Below are 14286 nucleotides of genomic sequence, written 5' to 3'. Positions count from 1 at the left end.
GGAAAAGAACCGTTATAGTGCTCTCACCTCTGCTTCAAGGGATTCTGATTCGATTCCCGATCATGTGAACTTGTGGTAATGAATATCATCCAAAGCATGGGTTTTCTCGAGGTTTTTTCCGAATCCTTTCAAATTTTTATTTGAAAAATCCTTTCATTATCATAGATTTTCAACGATGACTCATTTTTTTTTTTTAGCCTAAAGGGCATAATCGTGGAACGTACAACTGAAGTAATTCATTTCTTTGTCTTTTTATTCCACAGTTAAATAACAACTAAGGGTATATTCGGAAGTTGATTTTTAACCGATATACGAGGGTCGGTTAAAAAGTTCCCGGACTGTTCTGGCATTTGTGATACAATCACGATGAATTTTGTACAGTACAATCCTTAGGTTCTCTACTTATACAGTTTAATACAGGGGCGGATATAGGACGGACTTCTGGGGGGGGCGTGGGTTGTAATACTGCTACTTAGAGAAACTTTTAAGAGCTCCAATCTCTGGGATGGATTTCATTTATGTATAAAATAAGAAAGTTTCCTCTTCTGGGGAGGGGGGCAATTGCCCCGATCTCCCCCTTTGGATCCGCCCCTGGCTTACTAGTAGTGCAGCTAAATAGAGGAGTACCGGTATGTGGTGATCAGTTGGTGCGTTGTCGCAGTTCGAGCAACTCACAAACATCTAGTTTTTGTGCAAATTGAAGTAATCTGCTTCAGATACCTACTTTAATAGCCTTAAAGTCAGTTTACGGTGATAATGCTTTAAGGAATACGTCCACAGTATATTTTTTGTCTAGTGAGAATTATGTTTTTGCTACGTTTCATGGATATACGCCCAGTGGTACAGAAACCATCTACAATTGGTTGGCAACAATTGGTTGGTATTTACAATTGGTTGGCAACACTGACCAGATGGGTACGTCTAGGTGCAAAGCGATATTATCAAACTCTTGCCCAAGTTACGTTCTAGCAATGAGAAGAAAGGGAACATGATGGACTCAGATGCTTAGGCGTGATGCATCGTAACATTTATTTTTACTTCTGTCGAATATGCAATACATAGGGTAACAAACACCAGCAAACTGGCCCCTTATAGAGTCAGGTTGCTCGTTTGCCAGTGATTTGAAAACGGTTTCGTACTTCAGTTGGCAAGAGCTTTCAGATGATATAGAGGTTTTTTCCCAGGTACTTGGTCTCGGAATGGAATCATTGGAACCATCCCTAGGTAAGTAAATGTGTAGTTACAAAGTGCTACAATACAATTCCTTTGTATATAAAGTATATACTATATATACAGTGGCGGATCCAAGGGGAGGGCTATAGGGGCTATACCCCCCTCCCCTTGACGCTCAGGTATACACTGGATAAAATGGGATTCAATCATGCTTTACACTGAATAAAAATGACAAACTATGGTTTAGCCCCTCCCTTGATCATATCCTGGATCTGCCACTGTGTATATATATATATATATAAAGATTCTCAATTTCTTTATATAGAGCTCACACTCAAAACATATTCTATATATAACTTTGTGAGTATTTTCACACATAACTTCAACATATGTGCACCTATTTAATATTTTTCTTCATTTGAAAGAGTACATTTAGTTATTAGGTGAGATTGTTCTTGATCAAACTACAGAAGAATATGTAGGTACTTTTATTTAGGAGATGTACCTGCAGAAGGCACAGAAATTTTGTTTGAGAAATATTTAATGTTCTTCTCCAGTTTTACTCGATAATAAGAAAGGGAAATGAAATGAAATCTTTCAGGTTAACGTCCCCCGTTTATGCCCTTTTAGGGTAAAGGAGACGAATAATTAAGGTAAGAGAGTGACGATGGAAGTATCGGTGGAATGAGAATGTGGCAGGAAACGAGAAAACTCCCGAGACACAATGTTGTGCACCACAAACTTACTGGGTCGGAGGTCAAAGCAGGGCCACCACGTACCTGAGCTAAGCGCTCTACCATTGAACCTCAGAGGCTAGCAAACTCCAAAGTTAGAAAATATGTGCCATTGTCTTATCCCGATACGCTCAAGTTCTCATTTGTATTAGATCTAAGTTTGGAGTTTAATTGACATGTTTCATTTTTCTTAACGAGCTCCTTCGTGGCTAAGCGGTCAGCGTACGTGTCTTTGGCGTGGAAGACCTGGGTTCGATTCCCGGCTGGAGCTCATGTGGTTGGGATTCCACGTTAATCAGTAGGTCCACGTCACATATAGCCTCGCTACTGAACGGGACGTTAAACTCAATATAAATTCTACTCACTTTTTTTTAAAACGTTTTCTGTTTCTTCGTGATTTTGAAGGTAAACTCATAAGTTTTTATATGAAATTGAATGTTAGTTGTTGTTTTTTTTAAAAAAAACTTTTATCATGCCGTACTAATTAGACTAATTAATCATTCTGTTTAGACTTTTAGGTTATGGAATCTGTTTTCTGGAAAGATGAGATGCTTATATGTAGTGGCGGATCGAGAACGTAAAAACTGGGATAGGGGCAGCCAGAACCGAATATTATGAGTTTACTCAAATCATTTTAACTTGAAAACCGTTTACAGGACAAGGAATAAAAAGAAATAGTAATTTCTTTCAGCAGTTACAGTTAGATATGAAGTACGAATTAGCAATTAATAAACTGTAAGACATTGCGCTTTATATGAAAAAAAAATTGCAATTAACATTCAACTTAGAAATTTCGGAGAATATAAATATACAGCTCACACCACTATTAAGGTTGTCCTAGGGGCCGCGGTGGCTCAGTGGTAGAGCGTTCTCCTCTGGTGCATGGAGTCCAGGGTTCAAACCCTGCTTCCGCCAAGTGAATTTTGTGGTGGACCAACACCGTGTGCATGGGCTTCCTTGGAGTTCTCCGATTTCCTCCCACTTCCTTCATTCCACCATTTCATTCATTTCTCATCATCACCGTCACCTTTAGCCTAGCAGACATAAGTGTGGGACGTAAAACTCAAAATTTTATTTCATTTCATTTCAAGGTTGTCCTAGAAGTATCTATTGGTAGAAGACTATTTCTATCACTCAAAAAAACTGGGGCCTAGACCAACCACAGCTTACATGTCGTATACGTACGAAATAATTACATAATGTTGCACGTTTAGTGTTTACGATCTCATTTACATGTATGTTACGTAAGGATTGGCGTATTTACGATTTTGTTTCGGGGGGGGGGGGGGGGGATTTGCTAACTCTATTCCTGAAAATGTGAAAATTCTGCAAGATATTTCATTTACGTTAAAACAGTAAATAAAATTTCGAGGGAGCTTAAGCCCGCAAGCACCACCTAAATACGCCACTGTATGTAAGTGTCCATTTCTATAAAATGAGACTTAAATAATGAAATACGCTCGATAGACAAGAAAATAATGAACTACATTTGCCATTTACATGTAAACAACACTTATAGGCAAAGAAAGAGAGGCTGAAAAAAATGTTCGGTCTAATCATCAATATCTTTAAAATATATTGAGAGTAGTTTAAATTTCTCTCAACAGATGGCGTCGGTGTCCTTATTGAGGACAGAACAGTGAGGCAAAGCTGTCGGACATTGAAGGAAGGTTGTAGTTTGAACAGCAGAAGGTAGTATTGATGTAGTACCGTTAAATTGAAGTACTCACTCCCCTTGTTTCTTTATTTTTAAATTTAGACAGTGACGGTGATACTGAATGAAACAACTATTAAAATAGATAGATACGAGTAGATAGCAAAAAAGTCCAAAGAATATATTCATTTCCACCCTTGTCTACCATAGTTTTACAAAATGAAACGATCTACACTTGTTTCTACGTACGGTGACCATATTAATTTTTTCCACTCTTCGCAGAATGAACTAATTTCGAAATTAAGCATTGCAATTTTGTGCTACCAACTTTAATTACTCTGAAGTTTAATTATACAACACCCCATATTGTAGTATACTAGGAGGTACTTGTGTTTGAAAAGTGACATAAAGAGGGGGAGACCTACATATGTAGTAGCTACGCAGGGCTGTTAAGGAGAGAGAGAGAGAGAGAGAGAGAGAGAGAGAAAAGCTTCCTTGATCACAAGGAAGGAAGTTTTAAGAGAATAACTACAAGCAGTAAATAGGGGTGGAGACAATTACAAGGAAGGGTGAAGTTAAACCTTTGTAAGGAGGACAAGAAACACCGTTACTTAACGAAGATTACTTTGCACGTAATAAACAGTTGTCTAAATAGAGATTCAATCAAATGCAACATTTAGTTTAAAACGAAGCATAATGCATTTTTATTCTTACTTGTAGGAAAGATTGCTGACAACTTTAGGTGCGAATTCTTTAACAAGACTTTACCTTTTTCTTTTTTTTGTAATTCTACATATTTATAAAATACAGTTAGCTGTCGACTAGCGACTCCACGTGGTTGTTAGTGGGGTTGGTCGTAACTCAGCGAGGTGATGTTCTAGTATACAGTAAAGCATAAAACATAACTTTGTTCAATCGTCGAAAAGCGATTTTGGGTGGGGTTAGGCTGTGGGGGTCTTATTCGAGAACGGCTTACCTCTACCCAAAGCAAGATTTGCATTTTAGTTTCCGATAATAGAAGCCATAATAGCCCAGCTGGCCCGACTTTGTAAATGTGGTGTTCATATAATTGGGAATTTGTTGTTTTTAGAATGATGCCATTTTCAGTTTTCACAAGTTGCTGAAGATCGAGACGAGTACAGTAGCGCATGAGTTGAAGGTAGATTTGTTTGACGTTGATATACTCAGGTTTTAAGTTACTGAATAGGATGGTGAAGATATCATCAGATGGTTTGGATGGATTATAGGCTCCTCAATGGATGAGGTAGAGGCAGGTGGTACTACTGGTTGTTCAGACCTACTCTAAGGGTGGACTTAGTAGAGCGTCAGTGTATTTGAGCTTCTTGATGTTAGTTGGAGAGCGGGGGCGATCTCTGTCCCGAACAGGAGAACTAGTAGAGACAGAAGAAGCTCAACATGAGGTGCGTTCTCGTGTCCGTGTGCGACGATCTTGAGGTGGCCCCTTAACAGTAGCTGGAAGAGTATGGCTCCCAGTTGTATTTTCTGTTCGGATAGGAGGCCCCGGCATGATGATCCCCTGGAGATCGATAGGTAACCAGCACGATAATAGAGTGAGTTAGTAATTGACAGGCTAGTGCGCTAACACCGAAGTGTTGCTGCCTTGCCTAATTAAGAGTGGACTGGCAAACCTGATTAGATAATCGAGAGGTGGACAACCAAATAGACGATACAGTATACAGAGTACTGATGCTGTGCGGAGATAACCCGAATGCTGAGAATACAGCGCTAGCTAAAGAATTCAAGGCACTCGTGATAGCTAGTCAAAAAATCTGAGAACAAAATCTGTTTTCCAAGAGATGAAAATCTCTTCTCAGTCCGTATAGTAGTGTATTTATGCAAGTCTCTTGAGTGCGTGTGCTACACACAATCCTCGTGTTGCATAGTAATTAACCCCTAGTATGGTTAGACAGCCTTGTGAAAGTATATGAATAAGTATGATGCAATAATAATTTTTTAACTGTCTTTCATTCCTATCTTGCGATGGGCGGGCCGCAGAAGGTTACGCCTTCTCTGTGGCCAGTGGTGTATAATAATAATGGATGGCTGCTGTAGAGATGAGAAACAGGGTTTAATTACATGTGTTTAGTAAATAATATTAATGTCAATTTGGAGACACCATAGAACGATATGATAGTCTGGGGCTAAATTTGCGGTCTATGTGATCAGGTCATTATCGATATAGATGTGTATTTGTTTGGTATATATTGCGCTCCGGGTTGTAGTCAGGTGAATTAGTTGCTCTTTCGTAAATTGCGAGGAGATGGTCCAGAGGAAGATATCCAGAACAGGGGAGAGCAGGAATCTGGTCCAAGATTTCTGTGGTTGTAATAGCCTATGTGATGTAGCTATGTGATGGGTGATATATCGGGTGCGCAGGTTATAGAGATGGTCCAAAATAGGTGGAATGGTGACATTTTGATAGATTTCAGCGTTTGGGGTTTGATATGAAAGGGAGTAAGCGATGCGTAACGCCTTGCGTTCGAGAAGTTGAAGGCGGCCATAGAAATGTGGGGCTGCTGAAAGCCACGCTAGATTGCCGTAGGTCATAGCTGGTCGGACAAATACTTTATACGTGTGGGTAATACATTGGCGCTTAAGCCCCAAGTTGTGCCTTTCAAGTTCCGTAATAGATTGAGACGTTGGCGGATATTTTTCTCGAGAGCGGCGAGTGAGTGCGCCAGGTTAGATGTTTATTAAAATAGACCCCAAGATATTTAACGCTGTTTTGAAGTGAGATCGCTGATCTGAGTACCGTAATATGGAGGCGTTCCGGATTTCGTGAGGGGCAGTATTTATGTTTCTTGGGACCAAAGAGCGTCATTTGTGTTTTAATTGGGTTCAATTTTAGTTTCCAACGTAACCACCAGAAGATTAAGGTATCTATTGCTGTTTGTAAGTGGATATTGATGCAGTCTACAGAGGAGCCGAGAGCAAGATAGGCGGTATCATCAGCAAACTGTAGAGCATGGATTGGAGGTGACGGAGAGGGCATATCGGCGACATATATGATATAAAGAAGCGGAGAGAGAACGGATCCTTGTGGCACTCCTGCTCTTAAGAAAAATTCATGCGAGTGATCGTGGTTTAATTGAATAAATGGACGCCGTTGATATGGAAAATTTGCTTATGCAATAATAAAATTTGTAACATTTCTTATATAAATCTATATGACTGAAATCAGCAAGAGATACTGAAATTACTCTAATTTATCTTTTCTTTTCATTACTTTTACAAAACTGCAATGCGTAAGTTCTACTACGTAATGTATTATTTTAAACTCAATGCTGACTTCCATTCCTTAAGATATGAGATGGAATAAAACGAAATAATTTCAACATTTACGTGCAGCGTCATCTATTGACAATATTTGAGTCCCCATAAAAACATGTATGGCAAGATAACCCCCCTACTTTAGAAAATTGAAACAATGACTAGGTCATTCCTTTGTACTACGTTTGTACCGTTTGTACCAAAAATATTTTCGTTTGTACCATTTTCCTTATAGGGTTACTTGAGAGGTCAACTTGAGGGGCTATCTTGGCGCCAAGATAGTCCCCCCGTATCACAGCACAAAAAATTGGAATACACCATTCGAAAGCAAATTGTTTGTACCGTTCGTACCGAAAAAGTTTTTGTTTGTACCCTGATAGTTTTCGAGAAACAGGGGATGACATTTGGGGGCTATCTTGGCGCCAAGATAGTCCCCCCGTATCACAGCACAAAAAATTGAAATACACCATTCGAAAGCAAATCGTTTGTACCGTTTGTACCGAAAAAAGTTTTGTTTGTACCCTGATAGTTTTCGAGAAACAGGGGATGACATTTGGGGGCGAGAGGCTATCTTGGCGCCAAGATAGCCCCTTCGTATCACAGCACAAAAAATTGAAATCCACAATTCGAAAGCAAATCGTTTGTACCGTTTGTACCGAAAAAAGTTTTGTTTGTACCCTGATAGTTTTCGAGAAACAGGGGGTGACATTTGGGGGCGGGAGGCTATCTTGGCGCCAAGATAGCCCCTTCGTATCACAGCACAAAAAATTGGAATACACCATTCGAAAGCAAATTGTTTGTACCGTTCGTACCGAAAAAGTTTTTGTTTGTACCCTGATAGTTTTCGAGAAACAGGGGATGACATTTGGGGGCTATCTTGGCGCCAAGATAGTCCCCCCGTATCACAGCACAAAAAATTGAAATACACCATTCGAAAGCAAATCGTTTGTACCGTTTGTACCGAAAAAAGTTTTGTTTGTACCCTGATAGTTTTCGAGAAACAGGGGATGACATTTGGGGGCGAGAGGCTATCTTGGCGCCAAGATAGTCCCCCCGTATCACAGCACAAAAAATTGGAATACACCATTCGAAAGCAAATTGTTTGTACCGTTCGTACCGAAAAAGTTTTTGTTTGTACCCTGATAGTTTTCGAGAAACAGGGGATGATATTTGGGGCGGGGGCTATCTTGGCGCCAAGATAGTCCCCCCGTATCACAGCACAAAAAATTGAAATACACCATTCGAAAGCAAATCGTTTGTACCGTTTGTACCGAAAAAAGTTTTGTTTATACCCTGATAGTTTTCGAGAAACAGGGGATGACATTTGGGGGCGAGAGGTTATCTTGGCGCCAAGATAGCCCCTTCGTATCACAGCACAAAAAATTGAAATCCACCATTCGAAAGCAAATCGTTTGTACCGTTTGTACCGAAAAAAGTTTTGTTTGTACCCTGATAGTTTTCGAGAAACAGGGGGTGACATTTGGGGGCGGGAGGCTATCTTGGCGCCAAGATAGCCCTCCGTATCACAGCACAAAATATTGAAATCCACCATTCGAAAGCAAATCGTTTGTACCGTTTGTACCGAAAAAAGTTTTGTTTGTACCTTGATAGTTTTCGAGAAACAGGGGATGATATTTGGGGCGGGAGGCTATCTTGGCGCCAAGATAGCCCCCCATATCACAGTACAAAAAATTGGAATACACCATTCGAAAGCAAATCGTTTGTACCGTTTGTACCGAAAAAAGTTTTGTTTGTACCCTAATAGTTTTTGAGAAACAGGGGATGATATTTGGGGCGGGGGCTATCTTGGCGCCAAGATAGCCCCCCATATCACAGCACAAAAAATTGGAATACACCATTCGAAGGCAAATCGTTTGTACCGTTTGTACCGAAAAAGTTTTGTTTGTACCCTGATAGTTTTCGAGAAACAGGGGATGACATTTGGGGGCGAGAGGCTATCTTGGCGCCAAGATAGCCCCTTCGTATCACAGCACAAAAAATTGAAATCCACAATTCGAAAGCAAATCGTTTGTACCGTTTGTACCGAAAAAAGTTTTGTTTGTACCCTGATAGTTTTCGAGAAACAGGGGGTGACATTTGGGGGCGGGAGGCTATCTTGGCGCCAAGATAGCCCTCCGTATCACAGCACAAAATATTGAAATCCACCATTCGAAAGCAAATCGTTTGTACCGTTTGTACCGAAAAAAGTTTTGTTTGTACCTTGATAGTTTTCGAGAAACAGGGGATGATATTTGGGGCGGGAGGCTATCTTGGCGCCAAGATAGCCCCCCATATCACAGTACAAAAAATTGGAATACACCATTCGAAAGCAAATCGTTTGTACCGTTTGTACCGAAAAAAGTTTTGTTTGTACCCTAATAGTTTTTGAGAAACAGGGGATGATATTTGGGGCGGGGGCTATCTTGGCGCCAAGATAGCCCCCCATATCACAGCACAAAAAATTGGAATACACCATTCGAAGGCAAATCGTTTGTACCGTTTGTACCGAAAAAGTTTTGTTTGTACCCTGATAGTTTTCGAGAAACAGGGGATGACATTTGGGGGCGAGAGGCTATCTTGGCGCCAAGATAGCCCTCCATATCACAGCACAAAAAATTGAAATCCACCATTCGAAAGCAAATCGTTTGTACCGTTTGTACCGAAAAAAGTTTTGTTTGTACCCTGATAGTTTTCGAGAAACGGGGGATGAGATTTCGGGGCTATCTTGTACGCAGCCAAAAGGGAAAGTAAAAGCAAAAATAACACTAAAGACATAGAACTACAAGTTGTAATGAAGAGCAGTGCAATTTGCAAGACCTCGCACGTTATAACACAATGCTTTAATGTCGACTGTACATTTGTGGCATTAACAAACGAAAGTTGTTTTTTCAAATATCTCAAAATGCGTTTTGTGCACTAGTAGTGGTTTTCCACTCACCGATTCAACTAATTTTTCTCTATTTCTGCCCTTTTCCTTAAGTAAATATTCAGCAATGGCCTATTTGCTTTCGTCTATTGTCTATGAAAGCGGCAAACTTCTCGAGCCGTTAATGTGACAGATATAAACAGCTAATTTCTTTAGTTGGTGTAAAGCTGAAACGTGGAAGGACGCAGTTTAGGTGAGCAAACATTGAATTTTTTTTTTGTTTAAGATTATTTCTGTAAATCCACTTTCTTTCTGAATTTGTACACATTTTGTTATTCTTTTTATGGTATTTATTTACGGAAAAGGGTACAAAGAGAGAAAATTTAGTTGAATCGTTGAGCGGAAAAACACTACTAGTCCACAAAACGCATTTTGAGATATTTGAAGAAAGAACATTCGTTTGTTAATGCCACAAATGTACAGTCGACATTATAGCATTCTGCTATAACGTGCGAGGTCTTCCAAATTGTACTGCTCTTCATTACAACTTGTAGTTCTATATCTTTAGTGTTATTTTCGCCTCTACTTCAAACTGGCTTATTTTGGACTCACACTGTTTTCCCACTCGCCGATTCAATTTTAACGTTGAGTTATTCCCTACAAGTTCTTTGTTTTTATTTGGATATGTACATCCAGAGTTCTAAATACACATAAATTCACATGAATAGACACATAATACTTATTAATGGGCATGGAAAAAATACATATTAGGGGGCCTATCTTGCGTACAAGATAGCCTTCCAAATGCCATCCACTCTTTCTTGAAAATTATCAGGGTACAAACAAAACTTTTTTCGGTAAAAGCGGTACAAACGATTAGCTTTCGAATAGTGTATTCCAATTTATTGTGCTTTGATACGGGGGGGCTATCTTGGCGAAAAGATAGCCCCGCGCCCCAAATATCATCCACTGTTTCTCGAAAACTATCAGGGTACAAGCAAAACTTTTTTTCGGTACAAACGGTACAAACGATTTGCTTTCGAATGGTGGATTTCAATTTTTTGTGCTGTGATACGAAGGGGTTATCTTGACGCCAAGATAGCCTCCCGCCCCAAAATATAATCCCCTGTTTCTCGAAAACGGTCAGGGTACAAACAAAACGTTTTTCGGTACAAACGGAACAAACGATTTGCTTTCGAATGGTATATTTCAATTTTGTGTCCTGTGATACGGGGGGGGGGGCTATCTTGGCGCCAGGATAGCCTCCCGCCCCAAAATATCATCCCCTGTTTCTCGAAAACTGTCGGGATACAAACAAAACTTTTTTTCGGTACAAACGGTACAAACGATTTGCTTTCGAATGGTGTATTTAAATTTCTTGTGCTGTGATACAGGGGGGTATCTTGGCGCCTAGATATCCCCCCCCCCAGTTGAACTCTCAAGCAACCCTATAAGGAAAATGGTACAAACGAAAATATTTTCGGTACAAACGGTACAAACGAATGACCTAGTCATTGTTTCAATTTTCTAAAGTGGGGGTGCTATCTTGCCATACGTATAAAAACTGGTCGAAATAAAGATATCCTAAAACGTACTCTCCTTGCAAATTGGTCGGTGATGGAGCAATTTGTCTGTCGTATTTGAATTCAGCATTTTTGAAAATGTTAGAAACTACTATTTTTATCACAGGGAGGAAATCCGTGCAGAACAGTGTAATATGAGCCTGGCCACATCGATTTCAGTTCATTTGTTAAAGAAATTTTAAATTCCCTAGAACACTAATCCATTTTATAGGATGTCTTTACTGCGGAAAGAGATTTTGTTGCTATCTTTGACGCATTAAACGAAGATAAGAGAAAGAAGACAAGAAGAACCGAGTTCGAATGACCTCGAAAGACTATACTTTTATTACTTTTTATATTCTTTTACTCCAGCTTTCTTCATAGTTTATTAAAATACTTACTAACATATCCTTATTTTATTGTTCTAACAAACCAATATGGCTATGGTGCCAGTTAAATTGTTTAAACTGATTGAGCCCCTGGTATGTAACTACAGTATTTCATGTCAGCCCGCCTCCTTACATTACAAAATCCTGGATAAATGAACCAATATATGTCACCAGTAAAATAATTTCGAATGATTGAGTCCCTGGTATCATAACCACAGTATTTCGTCACGGACCCCCCTATTACCAAGGGCGCCGATTTCTCTGTAAATTTGGGGGGGGGCATTCAGATGCAGAAGGTATATATATGAGGATTTTAAGACAAATTGCATTCAAATTATTCCAAATATTGTATATTCAGAAATACAATTGGGGGCCCACATGAGCTTTGGGGGGCCCGGGCCCCCACTGCTCCCTAGGATCGGCGCCCTTGCCTATTACAAAATCCTGGCTACGTCCCTGTACATAGTGAAATCTTGATTCGCCATAGTGGGTGAAGGAGGCACTGGAGGGTATAACATATCATTATATAGCATTTTCGCTTTTCTTGACCTGAGGAATAGCGCTCTGCTGTCCGTGGGCACCATTTTTAGAACACCTTAAACCTCAATCTCATATTAATCCCACCGTCTCGTACTTACTACCTCTTACTCCAAAGAATACTTATGAGAATCAGAATTGAAATCACGCGAATCATTCTAAATTGGAACATCTAAATATCAGGATGAAATTCAGACACGGGAAGACGAAAATGAATTTACAATATTTTGCGATGAATTCGAACAAGCATGTTTGACATGAAGAACATGCTCACAGAGTTTATTAAGCGTTGGTGAGAATACATGATACACCAGATGCAACAGGACATGATAGGGAAAATTATTTAAAAGACTGCGGTGATTCCGTTGGAGAAGGAGATACAGTTGCCGCTGGATTGCCGTGTGGAAAGTTACCGCCATCTCGTTTTCCAGCTGGTGCTCGATTTATTAGCATGGGGTGATAGAACACGCAATATTTGTCACTCTGTGTACTTTTGATATTAAATGAGACAAATATCTATGCATGCACGCAATTTCAAGAAAGTAAATCCCCCATGTTTAGCGGGTTTGCATATCCAGTCTCTTAACTATGAAAAAATTTATGATCCCTTCAATCACAACCATTCCAGGAATTCAACTTGTTTTGCATAAGTTATTATGAGGTAAAAAAATGTAACTTGAGCGAAAAGTATGTTTATACATTTTAACAGGTGTAACCTCCAATTATTCTCCGCAAACTCAGAACTGGATTTACCACTAGCTTTGCTAAGTGCGGCCTAGGGGCAAACTCCTGGCAAAAACTTAATAAGCAAGACAAAAATTTACAAAAGTTGCATAATAACAATAATAGTCTAATAATAAACATGATTAAGGTCAGAGTAAACGTCCTCCAAGTAAAAATTCCCTTAACGTCCCACGGTTATGCCAGTTGGGCTAAAGGAGACGGTGATGATGAGAAATGAATGAAATGGTGGAATGAAGAAAGTGGGAGGAAATGGGAGAACCCCGAGGAAACTCCGCACATGGTGTATGTCCATCACAAAATTCACTTGGAGCGAACTGGGATCGAACCAGAGACCCCATGCACCAGAGATGAACGCTCTACCAGTGAGTCACCGCGGCCCCTCCCTTATCGAGTCTATTGGTTTTAATCATTGGATGTTGAAATTGAAACGTTGCACTTGTACTAGGTAGTTACATACGGGCGGACGTGCAAGATTGTTGTACTGATGCGCGGTGCCCTACGTAGCGCTTCTGTGAATGTGCGCCTCATAATACTTTATAACCAATCAAAATTCAAAACCAAAGAATGACACAAAGATATGCATAAAATAAATCATTCTTAAATTTTCTATTGTTTTAAAATTTTGTATAGTGTGGTGAAGGGCAACAAACAGTTTTGATTCTAGGGGCGGCAAAACATTAAAAGCAGCTCTGTTCAAACTCAGTCACATTTGACTGTAAACGAAAGCTAGTATGGAACAGAAAAGCAACTTATATAATATAAAAGTTAAAATGAAGTTCCATATAGCATTAGAAATAGTCATGTGGTTCCTATGTTAAGAAAGAGACATCAGGCAGCGACAAGAACAAATTAAGAAATGAATTCAAGGGGAAGCCGCTCATAGGTTCTGCTTGCCATACACGCAACATCAGAACATCGGTCATAGAAGCCGCAGGATATACATGCCATTGGTCATAGGCGCTAACGGTCACTGCAGTCATAGACAATCAGGTGTATACAACATTGAAAAATTACCTCACCATAGCTACGTATACTTGATAACACTATTATATTTCTACTACTTTCTGTGTTACAATTCTCGTTCAGTTATTTTTCTTGCTAAATTAGGCTGATCGATTAATTAATTAATTAATTAATTGGAGATTAATGTATCTTTTCAGCATCAAGTTTTACAGAGTAATCTGAAAAAATACTCGAGATTTAATCCGAAACAAGCACCTAAACTGGAAATCGGTAACAAATGCGCGAATATTTACGTTACTCCTATTATATAATTGTTTCATTCATTTACACAGAAGTTATGATTTTGCCATTTCAAAATGTCGGCCTATAACAC

Source organism: Thermobia domestica, chromosome 11, assembly GCF_964235325.1.
Source record: "Thermobia domestica chromosome 11, izTheDome1.hap1.1, whole genome shotgun sequence".
NCBI lineage: Eukaryota > Metazoa > Arthropoda > Insecta > Zygentoma > Lepismatidae > Thermobia > Thermobia domestica.
The sequence above is the reverse complement of the archived record's forward strand: the minus strand, read 5'-3'. Positions refer to the sequence as shown.